This window comes from Lycium barbarum, chromosome 1 (assembly GCF_019175385.1).
Source record: "Lycium barbarum isolate Lr01 chromosome 1, ASM1917538v2, whole genome shotgun sequence".
NCBI lineage: Eukaryota > Viridiplantae > Streptophyta > Magnoliopsida > Solanales > Solanaceae > Lycium > Lycium barbarum.
In genome coordinates, this window is record NC_083337.1 from 63,207,492 (window position 1) to 63,224,033 (window position 16,542).

Here is a 16,542-nt window from a genome sequence, read left to right on the forward strand (position 1 = left end):
GAGTCATGTAGGCTGAGACGGACAAGACTAACGGAAGAGGAGAAAGCGTGACAGAAAGGGGACTTATTAACGTGGGGCCAACGTTCGGAGCTTACTCAATGGACTTACGACATAAAAGCGACCTAAGCGACATGTGAGATGTCTACGAAGGAGACCTCCCCGAAGTATTATGATACACTATGAGGCCAGTTTAACATTCGAGGACGAATGTTCTAAAGGGGGGGGGGGGGGGAGAATGTTATATCCCGTATTTTTGAACGTCAAATTAATTGCTGATGTGGGACCCACACATCGAGATTTTTTTGGGACATCTAAAAATTCATATGAATCACATATGAGAAGTTAAACCCGACTCAAGAAGGACCCTTGGGCCAAATCAAAGTGGAAGTCCTCCAAACGAATATTTTTAAGAAAACGTTTTCGGGTGATCTGCCTTCAAGGGGAAACAACGGTATTATAAGTTTGGAATTTGGAAAAGTACCAAGAAATAGAAATTGTAGATCATTGAATTAGCTTTCCAACCATAGGTCGTGGGTCCCCAGGTGACGTCGGTACAAGGAGATATGGACATTTTAAGGTCGAAAGGTCAGTGGGCTAGGCCCAACTCGGGACCAAACCGAGTTGGCCCAAAAAAATCAAAACAAATAAGTGGGCTAAGGTTTGGGCCTTGTTTGGCCGTCCATTTGGTGTGGGCTTAAGCCCACATCAAGGTTAATGAGTAAATAAAGAGATGACCAAGTCATCTTTTTCATCAAACTCTCTAGAATTTTCAAGAAAGTAAGAACAAGAAAAGAAGGAGAAAAACTTGAAGGCCATTTCGGCCAAGATCAAAAACCAACAAGAAAATTGATAAGAATTCTTCAAAAATCATTTTCTACCAAGTAAAGGGTGATTAACAAGGTGGAGTTGTTGTTGGAGCAAGAAAAATTCAAAATCATACAAGTTGTCAAGTTGTAGTCAAGTGAGAAGTTGAAGAAGAAAGGTGAGTTTTGATCTTGTTTTATGTGTTATATATGGTTTATATGTGTTGTAGTATGCTAAAATGGATGAAATTCATGAAGGAGAGAAATATAGTACATGGCCGTGTGTATGTATATATGTGTAGGAGTCATGCTTCAATTATTTTAATTAGTGTTTGGTTGTTATTGTTGTGAATGATATGTGGAAAATGGAAGTTGAATGAATTTTGAGAAGTTGTAGTGTGTATGTTGGTGTTGGCCGTGTGGTTATGGTGAAAAAAATGGAAGAGAATGAGTCCATTTTATTTAGTATTTTGTTTGTTGTTATGTTGTGGACTCTATGTTGCTAATGAATGTCTAGGAACCTTAGTGAAGTTGAAGTAGGTGGAGGTTTGTTTTAGAAGTTGTGTAAATTGAATGTAATGTTCTTGCATGCATGGAAGGTAATGTGGTTAGTATGATGTTGTTGGAATATAGATTATGAGGTTGTTATTGTTTTCATTAAAGTTAGAAAGTTTTTGGAAGAAGTAGTAAGTTGATTGAATATGGAAGTTGTTAGTATTGTTGTTGTTGGAATTGTGGTTGATATTTTGGCCGGGTTTGAATTCCCGGGATTGTTGTTGATTGAAATTAGACAAGTTGAACTTGGTGGGATGGAGTATTTATAGGGGAAGTGCTGCCGAAATTTCGGTAGCCAAATGTTTCCTTAAGAATTCAACTCTAAGTATCCTAATAAGAGTTTTGGTAAACATGACCAATTTGCAGATTTTGACGAGATTGCAACGTGAATTCGGAATAGCAAAAGAAGCGGAAAGAGGTATGTAAGGTTTCACCCTTCTTTCTATGGCATGTCTTAGACGAAATAAGTTGGGTACGCGCCTCGGGGACAACTCTCTTCCCCGGAATCCGCATCCAAAGTTTTCCACTTTTTGTTCAATAGAATTGAACTAGAAAGTGTGCAAATGATGGAAAGACCTCTTAAACCCCTAGAACTTGCATAAGTGGGACCCGATTACCCTAGGACCCTCACAAGTAATGACATGACACGTAATATATGTAAATCATATACGTCACCCCATCCGGCCCGAGGTGGGCCCGCTACTCTCGGATTTTTCCTTACAGTCTTGCTTGACTTACTTGAAGTGAATCCAAAGGGAACCTTTGATCCCGATTTCGTTACCAAATGATAAATACTATGACTCCTCTAACGAGGGCACTTCCATGACGATAATGATAACAATGATGTTAGATAAGAGAATATGCCTATGATACGTACTACCGGAATGACTCTATGACTAAGATGACTAAGCTAAGTATCTTATGTAAACATGAAAATGATAAACTAATTTTTGAATCTTATTTATATTTCCTAGCTATGACTTTATTTTCTAAAAGATTTCAAAGTCTATGAACTGTCATCTATGATGCCCCGATTTCATTCTACGTTTACTTTAATATTATTCCCCGTTGGTAGTCTCACCTTAAAATACTCGTTCCTTCAAGGTGAGACAAAGCGATCACGAGTATTCTATAATATAATTGGAGGTCACCGACCTTACGTCACTCCGATGACTACATGATTCTTCTTTGGGCTTTCCTGCGTGCCTATGAGACATATGTATATAGGATACGTAAATGCATATAAGACATGTAAATGTATGTAAGATATGTGTATATATTTTTAAAACATGCACATGACGAAAGAGCTAGAGCGCTATAGACGCTGATACATGCACATGATACACGTATATGTATATGATAAAAGCACCAGAGCGCTATAGACGCTGATGTACCTACATGACACACGTATATGTATATGATAAAAGAGCTAGAGAGCTATAGACGTTGATATATGTACATGATATATGCATATGTATACGGGGAAAATGGAGGTAAGGGCAGAGCGTTATGAACGCATATCCACCTGATCAGTTGGCATTACATGATATGATATCGTCCCGGACGCGGGATGCCCGGACGCGGGATGTGTATATTTATGGTTAAATGGATCTGATCGGCTGCCGACGCCTCGGCAATATGAGATGTCCTATTTTATATGTATATGTATATGAACGAGGAAAGATTCTTAAAGGAAAGCTAAGTACGCATAGCACCTGCCAAGGGTATATATATATACAGGTTATGTTTCTACCTCAGGACATGTGCTATTATTCTCTTATGTCGTTATTTCCGTTTTATACTTTCCGTATGCTACTATTCATGCCTTACATACTCGGTACACTATTCGTACTGACGTCCCTTCTTGTGGACGCTGCGTTTCATGCCGCGCAGGTCAGCAGACAGACGGATTTGATCCTTAGAAGCTCTACCAGCAGTGTTGACAGTGCTCCAGTTATTCCGGAGCCTCACTTCCTTGGTACTATTTTGTGTATATATATTCGGGCACGGCAGTACTCAGCCCTTTCTATGTATAAACGTACTATGTCTAGAGGCTCGTAGACAGATATGTACAGTCAGTTAAGTATAGTTAAGTATATGGTGTTTTGGTATGCTAATGTTGATGTATAAGTGATAACGAAGTTTATTAGTCTATGTTCAGAATGACGCCGCTAATGTTAATGTTAAAAAAAAAATGGCTCTGTTTACATGGCTTGCTAAGAGGTAAAGGTAAAACGATAGACAAGGGGTGCTCGGTACAAGTATCGGGTACTCGTCACGGCCCCTAGACGGGTCGTGATAGAAGTGGTATCAGAGCAGTTCGGTCCTAGGAGTTTGTCTACGAGCTGTGTCCAGTAGAGTCTTGTTTATGGGTGTGTTGCGCGCCACACTTATAAACAGGAGGCTACAGGGCATTTAGGAAATATGACCATCTTTGTGTCCTAAGATCGTGCGATAGAGCTATGCTATTAGGTATCTATGTTCCCTTCCTAATCCTATGTTATGGTTTCAGTACTGTCGATGAAGAGATCAGCTTCAGATGATGGGGGCACCAGTAAGGCCCCTAGAGTATCTCCAGAGCCGAGTAGGGGAGCCTCGGCTATTCGATTGAGTCAGATCCGTCAGAGGACCCAGCCACAACTCCTCCAGATTTTCTGACCCCCAGAGCGGAGGATCCCGCGGAGGACAGCTATGATGCGGACCCGTCGGAGGATCCAGCGACAATTCCTCCAGAGATTCTGACCCCTAGAGCAGGGGATTCCACAGACAGTGGCTATGATACAGATCCCTCAGAGGATTCGACGATGACTCCCCCAGAGCTTCTTACCTCCAGGGAGGAGGATAGTCATGGCACAGATCCGTCAGAACACTCTTCTGGGACGACGAACGAGGAGGCTTCCGGGGGTACGCCAGTTACCCCCGTGATGGAGGACCGTGTCAGTCCGACCACCTCGGAGAGTGCTACGGATTTCTCCTGTCCCTTGTTCCGGCCATCAGAGAACCAGGAATCACCGCTATTCTCTTCGGACTCGGACGCGAGAAATGACGAGGGTCGGGCGAGCGATGAGCAGACAGACGAGAATGAAGAATATACTTCGCATGGTAGCTCCCCGGGCCAGGCTCGAGATTGATCGGCTACAGGTATATGAGATTTTCTTTAAAACTTTCTATGTATACGTAATCTCTGCAGGAATACTGATTAATAACGGCAGGTAGAAATTCAAAAAGGGGTCAAAGGTTTAACGGCTATAAGTAATGGCGACTGAGATGTCCCCGCCACCAGTGTGAGTTTAGAAACCCTGGTAAAAGATAGTTATATGTATGGATAGGAGTAAATAGCGAAGATTTAAGCAGAGGCAATATGGTAGTTGTATGGTTAGGAAAGTGAAGATAGGAGCGGGACTCGCCGTGAGGACGTTTTGGGAGTTGTTAGAACCCCGACTTACTTTAAATAATGTGACAAAGGCCGTACGGGACAGTCGGAAAGATTACACCAGCATTCGCGTATTAAAATGCACCAGAGTTTCAAGGTTAAGCGTGCTCAGGTGGGAGCAATTTCATGATGGGTGACCCCCTGGGAAATATGCTGAAATTTTCACAAATGTGGGAACAAGAGTCGAATGTGAAGCTAGGTAGTCCAATGTAAATTAGAGTGTGTGGAGTGGTTACAAACCCTATAAGAGTCATGTAGGCTGAGACGGACAAGACTAACGGAAGAGGAGAAAGCGTGACAGAAAGGGGACTTATTAACGTGGGGCCAACGTTCGGAGCTTACTCAATGGACTTACGACATAAAAGCGACCTAAGCGACATGTGAGATGTCTACGAAGGAGACCTCCCCGAAGTATTATGATACACTATGAGGCCAGTTTAACATTCGAGGACGAATGTTCTAAAGGGGGGGGGGGGGGGGGAGAATGTTATATCCCGTATTTTTGAACGTCAAATTAATTGCTGATGTGGGACCCACACATCGAGATTTTTTTGGGACATCTAAAAATTCATATGAATCACATATGAGAAGTTAAACCCGACTCAAGAAGGACCCTTGGGCCAAATCAAAGTGGAAGTCCTCCAAACGAATATTTTTAAGAAAACGTTTTCGGGTGATCTGCCTTCAAGGGGAAACAACGGTATTATAAGTTTGGAATTTGGAAAAGTACCAAGAAATAGAAATTGTAGATCATTGAATTAGCTTTCCAACCATAGGTCGTGGGTCCCCAGGTGACGTCGGTACAAGGAGATATGGACATTTTAAGGTCGAAAGGTCAGTGGGCTAGGCCCAACTCGGGACCAAACCGAGTTGGCCCAAAAAAATCAAAACAAATAAGTGGGCTAAGGTTTGGGCCTTGTTTGGCCGTCCATTTGGTGTGGGCTTAAGCCCACATCAAGGTTAATGAGTAAATAAAGAGATGACCAAGTCATCTTTTTCATCAAACTCTCTAGAATTTTCAAGAAAGTAAGAACAAGAAAAGAAGGAGAAAAACTTGAAGGCCATTTCGGCCAAGATCAAAAACCAACAAGAAAATTGATAAGAATTCTTCAAAAATCATTTTCTACCAAGTAAAGGGTGATTAACAAGGTGGAGTTGTTGTTGGAGCAAGAAAAATTCAAAATCATACAAGTTGTCAAGTTGTAGTCAAGTGAGAAGTTGAAGAAGAAAGGTGAGTTTTGATCTTGTTTTATGTGTTATATATGGTTTATATGTGTTGTAGTATGCTAAAATGGATGAAATTCATGAAGGAGAGAAATATAGTACATGGCCGTGTGTATGTATATATGTGTAGGAGTCATGCTTCAATTATTTTAATTAGTGTTTGGTTGTTATTGTTGTGAATGATATGTGGAAAATGGAAGTTGAATGAATTTTGAGAAGTTGTAGTGTGTATGTTGGTGTTGGCCGTGTGGTTATGGTGAAAAAAATGGAAGAGAATGAGTCCATTTTATTTAGTATTTTGTTTGTTGTTATGTTGTGGACTCTATGTTGCTAATGAATGTCTAGGAACCTTAGTGAAGTTGAAGTAGGTGGAGGTTTGTTTTAGAAGTTGTGTAAATTGAATGTAATGTTCTTGCATGCATGGAAGGTAATGTGGTTAGTATGATGTTGTTGGAATATAGATTATGAGGTTGTTATTGTTTTCATTAAAGTTAGAAAGTTTTTGGAAGAAGTAGTAAGTTGATTGAATATGGAAGTTGTTAGTATTGTTGTTGTTGGAATTGTGGTTGATATTTTGGCCGGGTTTGAATTCCCGGGATTGTTGTTGATTGAAATTAGACAAGTTGAACTTGGTGGGATGGAGTATTTATAGGGGAAGTGCTGCCGAAATTTCGGTAGCCAAATGTTTCCTTAAGAATTCAACTCTAAGTATCCTAATAAGAGTTTTGGTAAACATGACCAATTTGCAGATTTTGACGAGATTGCAACGTGAATTCGGAATAGCAAAAGAAGCGGAAAGAGGTATGTAAGGTTTCACCCTTCTTTCTATGGCATGTCTTAGACGAAATAAGTTGGGTACGCGCCTCGGGGACAACTCTCTTCCCCGGAATCCGCATCCAAAGTTTTCCACTTTTTGTTCAATAGAATTGAACTAGAAAGTGTGCAAATGATGGAAAGACCTCTTAAACCCCTAGAACTTGCATAAGTGGGACCCGATTACCCTAGGACCCTCACAAGTAATGACATGACACGTAATATATGTAAATCATATACGTCACCCCATCCGGCCCGAGGTGGGCCCGCTACTCTCGGATTTTTCCTTACAGTCTTGCTTGACTTACTTGAAGTGAATCCAAAGGGAACCTTTGATCCCGATTTCGTTACCAAATGATAAATACTATGACTCCTCTAACGAGGGCACTTCCATGACGATAATGATAACAATGATGTTAGATAAGAGAATATGCCTATGATACGTACTACCGGAATGACTCTATGACTAAGATGACTAAGCTAAGTATCTTATGTAAACATGAAAATGATAAACTAATTTTTGAATCTTATTTATATTTCCTAGCTATGACTTTATTTTCTAAAAGATTTCAAAGTCTATGAACTGTCATCTATGATGCCCCGATTTCATTCTACGTTTACTTTAATATTATTCCCCGTTGGTAGTCTCACCTTAAAATACTCGTTCCTTCAAGGTGAGACAAAGCGATCACGAGTATTCTATAATATAATTGGAGGTCACCGACCTTACGTCACTCCGATGACTACATGATTCTTCTTTGGGCTTTCCTGCGTGCCTATGAGACATATGTATATAGGATACGTAAATGCATATAAGACATGTAAATGTATGTAAGATATGTGTATATATTTTTAAAACATGCACATGACGAAAGAGCTAGAGCGCTATAGACGCTGATACATGCACATGATACACGTATATGTATATGATAAAAGCACCAGAGCGCTATAGACGCTGATGTACCTACATGACACACGTATATGTATATGATAAAAGAGCTAGAGAGCTATAGACGTTGATATATGTACATGATATATGCATATGTATACGGGGAAAATGGAGGTAAGGGCAGAGCGTTATGAACGCATATCCACCTGATCAGTTGGCATTACATGATATGATATCGTCCCGGACGCGGGATGCCCGGACGCGGGATGTGTATATTTATGGTTAAATGGATCTGATCGGCTGCCGACGCCTCGGCAATATGAGATGTCCTATTTTATATGTATATGTATATGAACGAGGAAAGATTCTTAAAGGAAAGCTAAGTACGCATAGCACCTGCCAAGGGTATATATATATACAGGTTATGTTTCTACCTCAGGACATGTGCTATTATTCTCTTATGTCGTTATTTCCGTTTTATACTTTCCGTATGCTACTATTCATGCCTTACATACTCGGTACACTATTCGTACTGACGTCCCTTCTTGTGGACGCTGCGTTTCATGCCGCGCAGGTCAGCAGACAGACGGATTTGATCCTTAGAAGCTCTACCAGCAGTGTTGACAGTGCTCCAGTTATTCCGGAGCCTCACTTCCTTGGTACTATTTTGTGTATATATATTCGGGCACGGCAGTACTCAGCCCTTTCTATGTATAAACGTACTATGTCTAGAGGCTCGTAGACAGATATGTACAGTCAGTTAAGTATAGTTAAGTATATGGTGTTTTGGTATGCTAATGTTGATGTATAAGTGATAACGAAGTTTATTAGTCTATGTTCAGAATGACGCCGCTAATGTTAATGTTAAAAAAAAAATGGCTCTGTTTACATGGCTTGCTAAGAGGTAAAGGTAAAACGATAGACAAGGGGTGCTCGGTACAAGTATCGGGTACTCGTCACGGCCCCTAGACGGGTCGTGATAGAAGTGGTATCAGAGCAGTTCGGTCCTAGGAGTTTGTCTACGAGCTGTGTCCAGTAGAGTCTTGTTTATGGGTGTGTTGCGCGCCACACTTATAAACAGGAGGCTACAGGGCATTTAGGAAATATGACCATCTTTGTGTCCTAAGATCGTGCGATAGAGCTATGCTATTAGGTATCTATGTTCCCTTCCTAATCCTATGTTATGGTTTCAGTACTGTCGATGAAGAGATCAGCTTCAGATGATGGGGGCACCAGTAAGGCCCCTAGAGTATCTCCAGAGCCGAGTAGGGGAGCCTCGGCTATTCGATTGAGTCAGATCCGTCAGAGGACCCAGCCACAACTCCTCCAGATTTTCTGACCCCCAGAGCGGAGGATCCCGCGGAGGACAGCTATGATGCGGACCCGTCGGAGGATCCAGCGACAATTCCTCCAGAGATTCTGACCCCTAGAGCAGGGGATTCCACAGACAGTGGCTATGATACAGATCCCTCAGAGGATTCGACGATGACTCCCCCAGAGCTTCTTACCTCCAGGGAGGAGGATAGTCATGGCACAGATCCGTCAGAACACTCTTCTGGGACGACGAACGAGGAGGCTTCCGGGGGTACGCCAGTTACCCCCGTGATGGAGGACCGTGTCAGTCCGACCACCTCGGAGAGTGCTACGGATTTCTCCTGTCCCTTGTTCCGGCCATCAGAGAACCAGGAATCACCGCTATTCTCTTCGGACTCGGACGCGAGAAATGACGAGGGTCGGGCGAGCGATGAGCAGACAGACGAGAATGAAGAATATACTTCGCATGGTAGCTCCCCGGGCCAGGCTCGAGATTGATCGGCTACAGGTATATGAGATTTTCTTTAAAACTTTCTATGTATACGTAATCTCTGCAGGAATACTGATTAATAACGGCAGGTAGAAATTCAAAAAGGGGTCAAAGGTTTAACGGCTATAAGTAATGGCGACTGAGATGTCCCCGCCACCAGTGTGAGTTTAGAAACCCTGGTAAAAGATAGTTATATGTATGGATAGGAGTAAATAGCGAAGATTTAAGCAGAGGCAATATGGTAGTTGTATGGTTAGGAAAGTGAAGATAGGAGCGGGACTCGCCGTGAGGACGTTTTGGGAGTTGTTAGAACCCCGACTTACTTTAAATAATGTGACAAAGGCCGTACGGGACAGTCGGAAAGATTACACCAGCATTCGCGTATTAAAATGCACCAGAGTTTCAAGGTTAAGCGTGCTCAGGTGGGAGCAATTTCATGATGGGTGACCCCCTGGGAAATATGCTGAAATTTTCACAAATGTGGGAACAAGAGTCGAATGTGAAGCTAGGTAGTCCAATGTAAATTAGAGTGTGTGGAGTGGTTACAAACCCTATAAGAGTCATGTAGGCTGAGACGGACAAGACTAACGGAAGAGGAGAAAGCGTGACAGAAAGGGGACTTATTAACGTGGGGCCAACGTTCGGAGCTTACTCAATGGACTTACGACATAAAGCGACCTAAGCGACATGTGAGATGTCTACGAAGGAGACCTCCCCGAAGTATTATGATACACTATGAGGCCAGTTTAACATTCGAGGACGAATGTTCTAAAGGGGGGGGGGGGGGAGAATGTTATATCCCGTATTTTTGAACGTCAAATTAATTGCTGATGTGGGACCCACACATCGAGATTTTTTTGGGACATCTAAAAATTCATATGAATCACATATGAGAAGTTAAACCCGACTCAAGAAGGACCCTTGGGCCAAATCAAAGTGGAAGTCCTCCAAACGAATATTTTTAAGAAAACGTTTTCGGGTGATCTGCCTTCAAGGGGAAACAACGGTATTATAAGTTTGGAATTTGGAAAAGTACCAAGAAATAGAAATTGTAGATCATTGAATTAGCTTTCCAACCATAGGTCGTGGGTCCCCAGGTGACGTCGGTACAAGGAGATATGGACATTTTAAGGTCGAAAGGTCAGTGGGCTAGGCCCAACTCGGGACCAAACCGAGTTGGCCCAAAAAAATCAAAACAAATAAGTGGGCTAAGGTTTGGGCCTTGTTTGGCCGTCCATTTGGTGTGGGCTTAAGCCCACATCAAGGTTAATGAGTAAATAAAGAGATGACCAAGTCATCTTTTTCATCAAACTCTCTAGAATTTTCAAGAAAGTAAGAACAAGAAAAGAAGGAGAAAAACTTGAAGGCCATTTCGGCCAAGATCAAAAACCAACAAGAAAATTGATAAGAATTCTTCAAAAATCATTTTCTACCAAGTAAAGGGTGATTAACAAGGTGGAGTTGTTGTTGGAGCAAGAAAAATTCAAAATCATACAAGTTGTCAAGTTGTAGTCAAGTGAGAAGTTGAAGAAGAAAGGTGAGTTTTGATCTTGTTTTATGTGTTATATATGGTTTATATGTGTTGTAGTATGCTAAAATGGATGAAATTCATGAAGGAGAGAAATATAGTACATGGCCGTGTGTATGTATATATGTGTAGGAGTCATGCTTCAATTATTTTAATTAGTGTTTGGTTGTTATTGTTGTGAATGATATGTGGAAAATGGAAGTTGAATGAATTTTGAGAAGTTGTAGTGTGTATGTTGGTGTTGGCCGTGTGGTTATGGTGAAAAAAATGGAAGAGAATGAGTCCATTTTATTTAGTATTTTGTTTGTTGTTATGTTGTGGACTCTATGTTGCTAATGAATGTCTAGGAACCTTAGTGAAGTTGAAGTAGGTGGAGGTTTGTTTTAGAAGTTGTGTAAATTGAATGTAATGTTCTTGCATGCATGGAAGGTAATGTGGTTAGTATGATGTTGTTGGAATATAGATTATGAGGTTGTTATTGTTTTCATTAAAGTTAGAAAGTTTTTGGAAGAAGTAGTAAGTTGATTGAATATGGAAGTTGTTAGTATTGTTGTTGTTGGAATTGTGGTTGATATTTTGGCCGGGTTTGAATTCCCGGGATTGTTGTTGATTGAAATTAGACAAGTTGAACTTGGTGGGATGGAGTATTTATAGGGGAAGTGCTGCCGAAATTTCGGTAGCCAAATGTTTCCTTAAGAATTCAACTCTAAGTATCCTAATAAGAGTTTTGGTAAACATGACCAATTTGCAGATTTTGACGAGATTGCAACGTGAATTCGGAATAGCAAAAGAAGCGGAAAGAGGTATGTAAGGTTTCACCCTTCTTTCTATGGCATGTCTTAGACGAAATAAGTTGGGTACGCGCCTCGGGGACAACTCTCTTCCCCGGAATCCGCATCCAAAGTTTTCCACTTTTTGTTCAATAGAATTGAACTAGAAAGTGTGCAAATGATGGAAAGACCTCTTAAACCCCTAGAACTTGCATAAGTGGGACCCGATTACCCTAGGACCCTCACAAGTAATGACATGACACGTAATATATGTAAATCATATACGTCACCCCATCCGGCCCGAGGTGGGCCCGCTACTCTCGGATTTTTCCTTACAGTCTTGCTTGACTTACTTGAAGTGAATCCAAAGGGAACCTTTGATCCCGATTTCGTTACCAAATGATAAATACTATGACTCCTCTAACGAGGGCACTTCCATGACGATAATGATAACAATGATGTTAGATAAGAGAATATGCCTATGATACGTACTACCGGAATGACTCTATGACTAAGATGACTAAGCTAAGTATCTTATGTAAACATGAAAATGATAAACTAATTTTTGAATCTTATTTATATTTCCTAGCTATGACTTTATTTTCTAAAAGATTTCAAAGTCTATGAACTGTCATCTATGATGCCCCGATTTCATTCTACGTTTACTTTAATATTATTCCCCGTTGGTAGTCTCACCTTAAAATACTCGTTCCTTCAAGGTGAGACAAAGCGATCACGAGTATTCTATAATATAATTGGAGGTCACCGACCTTACGTCACTCCGATGACTACATGATTCTTCTTTGGGCTTTCCTGCGTGCCTATGAGACATATGTATATAGGATACGTAAATGCATATAAGACATGTAAATGTATGTAAGATATGTGTATATATTTTTAAAACATGCACATGACGAAAGAGCTAGAGCGCTATAGACGCTGATACATGCACATGATACACGTATATGTATATGATAAAAGCACCAGAGCGCTATAGACGCTGATGTACCTACATGACACACGTATATGTATATGATAAAAGAGCTAGAGAGCTATAGACGTTGATATATGTACATGATATATGCATATGTATACGGGGAAAATGGAGGTAAGGGCAGAGCGTTATGAACGCATATCCACCTGATCAGTTGGCATTACATGATATGATATCGTCCCGGACGCGGGATGCCCGGACGCGGGATGTGTATATTTATGGTTAAATGGATCTGATCGGCTGCCGACGCCTCGGCAATATGAGATGTCCTATTTTATATGTATATGTATATGAACGAGGAAAGATTCTTAAAGGAAAGCTAAGTACGCATAGCACCTGCCAAGGGTATATATATATACAGGTTATGTTTCTACCTCAGGACATGTGCTATTATTCTCTTATGTCGTTATTTCCGTTTTATACTTTCCGTATGCTACTATTCATGCCTTACATACTCGGTACACTATTCGTACTGACGTCCCTTCTTGTGGACGCTGCGTTTCATGCCGCGCAGGTCAGCAGACAGACGGATTTGATCCTTAGAAGCTCTACCAGCAGTGTTGACAGTGCTCCAGTTATTCCGGAGCCTCACTTCCTTGGTACTATTTTGTGTATATATATTCGGGCACGGCAGTACTCAGCCCTTTCTATGTATAAACGTACTATGTCTAGAGGCTCGTAGACAGATATGTACAGTCAGTTAAGTATAGTTAAGTATATGGTGTTTTGGTATGCTAATGTTGATGTATAAGTGATAACGAAGTTTATTAGTCTATGTTCAGAATGACGCCGCTAATGTTAATGTTAAAAAAAAAATGGCTCTGTTTACATGGCTTGCTAAGAGGTAAAGGTAAAACGATAGACAAGGGGTGCTCGGTACAAGTATCGGGTACTCGTCACGGCCCCTAGACGGGTCGTGATAGAAGTGGTATCAGAGCAGTTCGGTCCTAGGAGTTTGTCTACGAGCTGTGTCCAGTAGAGTCTTGTTTATGGGTGTGTTGCGCGCCACACTTATAAACAGGAGGCTACAGGGCATTTAGGAAATATGACCATCTTTGTGTCCTAAGATCGTGCGATAGAGCTATGCTATTAGGTATCTATGTTCCCTTCCTAATCCTATGTTATGGTTTCAGTACTGTCGATGAAGAGATCAGCTTCAGATGATGGGGGCACCAGTAAGGCCCCTAGAGTATCTCCAGAGCCGAGTAGGGGAGCCTCGGCTATTCGATTGAGTCAGATCCGTCAGAGGACCCAGCCACAACTCCTCCAGATTTTCTGACCCCCAGAGCGGAGGATCCCGCGGAGGACAGCTATGATGCGGACCCGTCGGAGGATCCAGCGACAATTCCTCCAGAGATTCTGACCCCTAGAGCAGGGGATTCCACAGACAGTGGCTATGATACAGATCCCTCAGAGGATTCGACGATGACTCCCCCAGAGCTTCTTACCTCCAGGGAGGAGGATAGTCATGGCACAGATCCGTCAGAACACTCTTCTGGGACGACGAACGAGGAGGCTTCCGGGGGTACGCCAGTTACCCCCGTGATGGAGGACCGTGTCAGTCCGACCACCTCGGAGAGTGCTACGGATTTCTCCTGTCCCTTGTTCCGGCCATCAGAGAACCAGGAATCACCGCTATTCTCTTCGGACTCGGACGCGAGAAATGACGAGGGTCGGGCGAGCGATGAGCAGACAGACGAGAATGAAGAATATACTTCGCATGGTAGCTCCCCGGGCCAGGCTCGAGATTGATCGGCTACAGGTATATGAGATTTTCTTTAAAACTTTCTATGTATACGTAATCTCTGCAGGAATACTGATTAATAACGGCAGGTAGAAATTCAAAAAGGGGTCAAAGGTTTAACGGCTATAAGTAATGGCGACTGAGATGTCCCCGCCACCAGTGTGAGTTTAGAAACCCTGGTAAAAGATAGTTATATGTATGGATAGGAGTAAATAGCGAAGATTTAAGCAGAGGCAATATGGTAGTTGTATGGTTAGGAAAGTGAAGATAGGAGCGGGACTCGCCGTGAGGACGTTTTGGGAGTTGTTAGAACCCCGACTTACTTTAAATAATGTGACAAAGGCCGTACGGGACAGTCGGAAAGATTACACCAGCATTCGCGTATTAAAATGCACCAGAGTTTCAAGGTTAAGCGTGCTCAGGTGGGAGCAATTTCATGATGGGTGACCCCCTGGGAAATATGCTGAAATTTTCACAAATGTGGGAACAAGAGTCGAATGTGAAGCTAGGTAGTCCAATGTAAATTAGAGTGTGTGGAGTGGTTACAAACCCTATAAGAGTCATGTAGGCTGAGACGGACAAGACTAACGGAAGAGGAGAAAGCGTGACAGAAAGGGGACTTATTAACGTGGGGCCAACGTTCGGAGCTTACTCAATGGACTTACGACATAAAAGCGACCTAAGCGACATGTGAGATGTCTACGAAGGAGACCTCCCCGAAGTATTATGATACACTATGAGGCCAGTTTAACATTCGAGGACGAATGTTCTAAAGGGGGGGGGGGGGGGAGAATGTTATATCCCGTATTTTTGAACGTCAAATTAATTGCTGATGTGGGACCCACACATCGAGATTTTTTTGGGACATCTAAAAATTCATATGAATCACATATGAGAAGTTAAACCCGACTCAAGAAGGACCCTTGGGCCAAATCAAAGTGGAAGTCCTCCAAACGAATATTTTTAAGAAAACGTTTTCGGGTGATCTGCCTTCAAGGGGAAACAACGGTATTATAAGTTTGGAATTTGGAAAAGTACCAAGAAATAGAAATTGTAGATCATTGAATTAGCTTTCCAACCATAGTTCGTGGGTCCCCAGGTGACGTCGGTACAAGGAGATATGGACATTTTAAGGTCGAAAGGTCAGTGGGCTAGGCCCAACTCGGGACCAAACCGAGTTGGCCCAAAAAAATCAAAACAAATAAGTGGGCTAAGGTTTGGGCCTTGTTTGGCCGTCCATTTGGTGTGGGCTTAAGCCCACATCAAGGTTAATGAGTAAATAAAGAGATGACCAAGTCATCTTTTTCATCAAACTCTCTAGAATTTTCAAGAAAGTAAGAACAAGAAAAGAAGGAGAAAAACTTGAAGGCCATTTCGGCCAAGATCAAAAACCAACAAGAAAATTGATAAGAATTCTTCAAAAATCATTTTCTACCAAGTAAAGGGTGATTAACAAGGTGGAGTTGTTGTTGGAGCAAGAAAAATTCAAAATCATACAAGTTGTCAAGTTGTAGTCAAGTGAGAAGTTGAAGAAGAAAGGTGAGTTTTGATCTTGTTTTATGTGTTATATATGGTTTATATGTGTTGTAGTATGCTAAAATGGATGAAATTCATGAAGGAGAGAAATATAGTACATGGCCGTGTGTATGTATATATGTGTAGGAGTCATGCTTCAATTATTTTAATTAGTGTTTGGTTGTTATTGTTGTGAATGATATGTGGAAAATGGAAGTTGAATGAATTTTGAGAAGTTGTAGTGTGTATGTTGGTGTTGGCCGTGTGGTTATGGTGAAAAAAATGGAAGAGAATGAGTCCATTTTATTTAGTATTTTGTTTGTTGTTATGTTGTGGACTCTATGTTGCTAATGAATGTCTAGGAACCTTAGTGAAGTTGAAGTAGGTGGAGGTTTGTTTTAGAAGTTGTGTAAATTGAATGTAATGTTCTTGCATGCATGGAAGGTAATGTGGTTAGTATGATGTTGTTG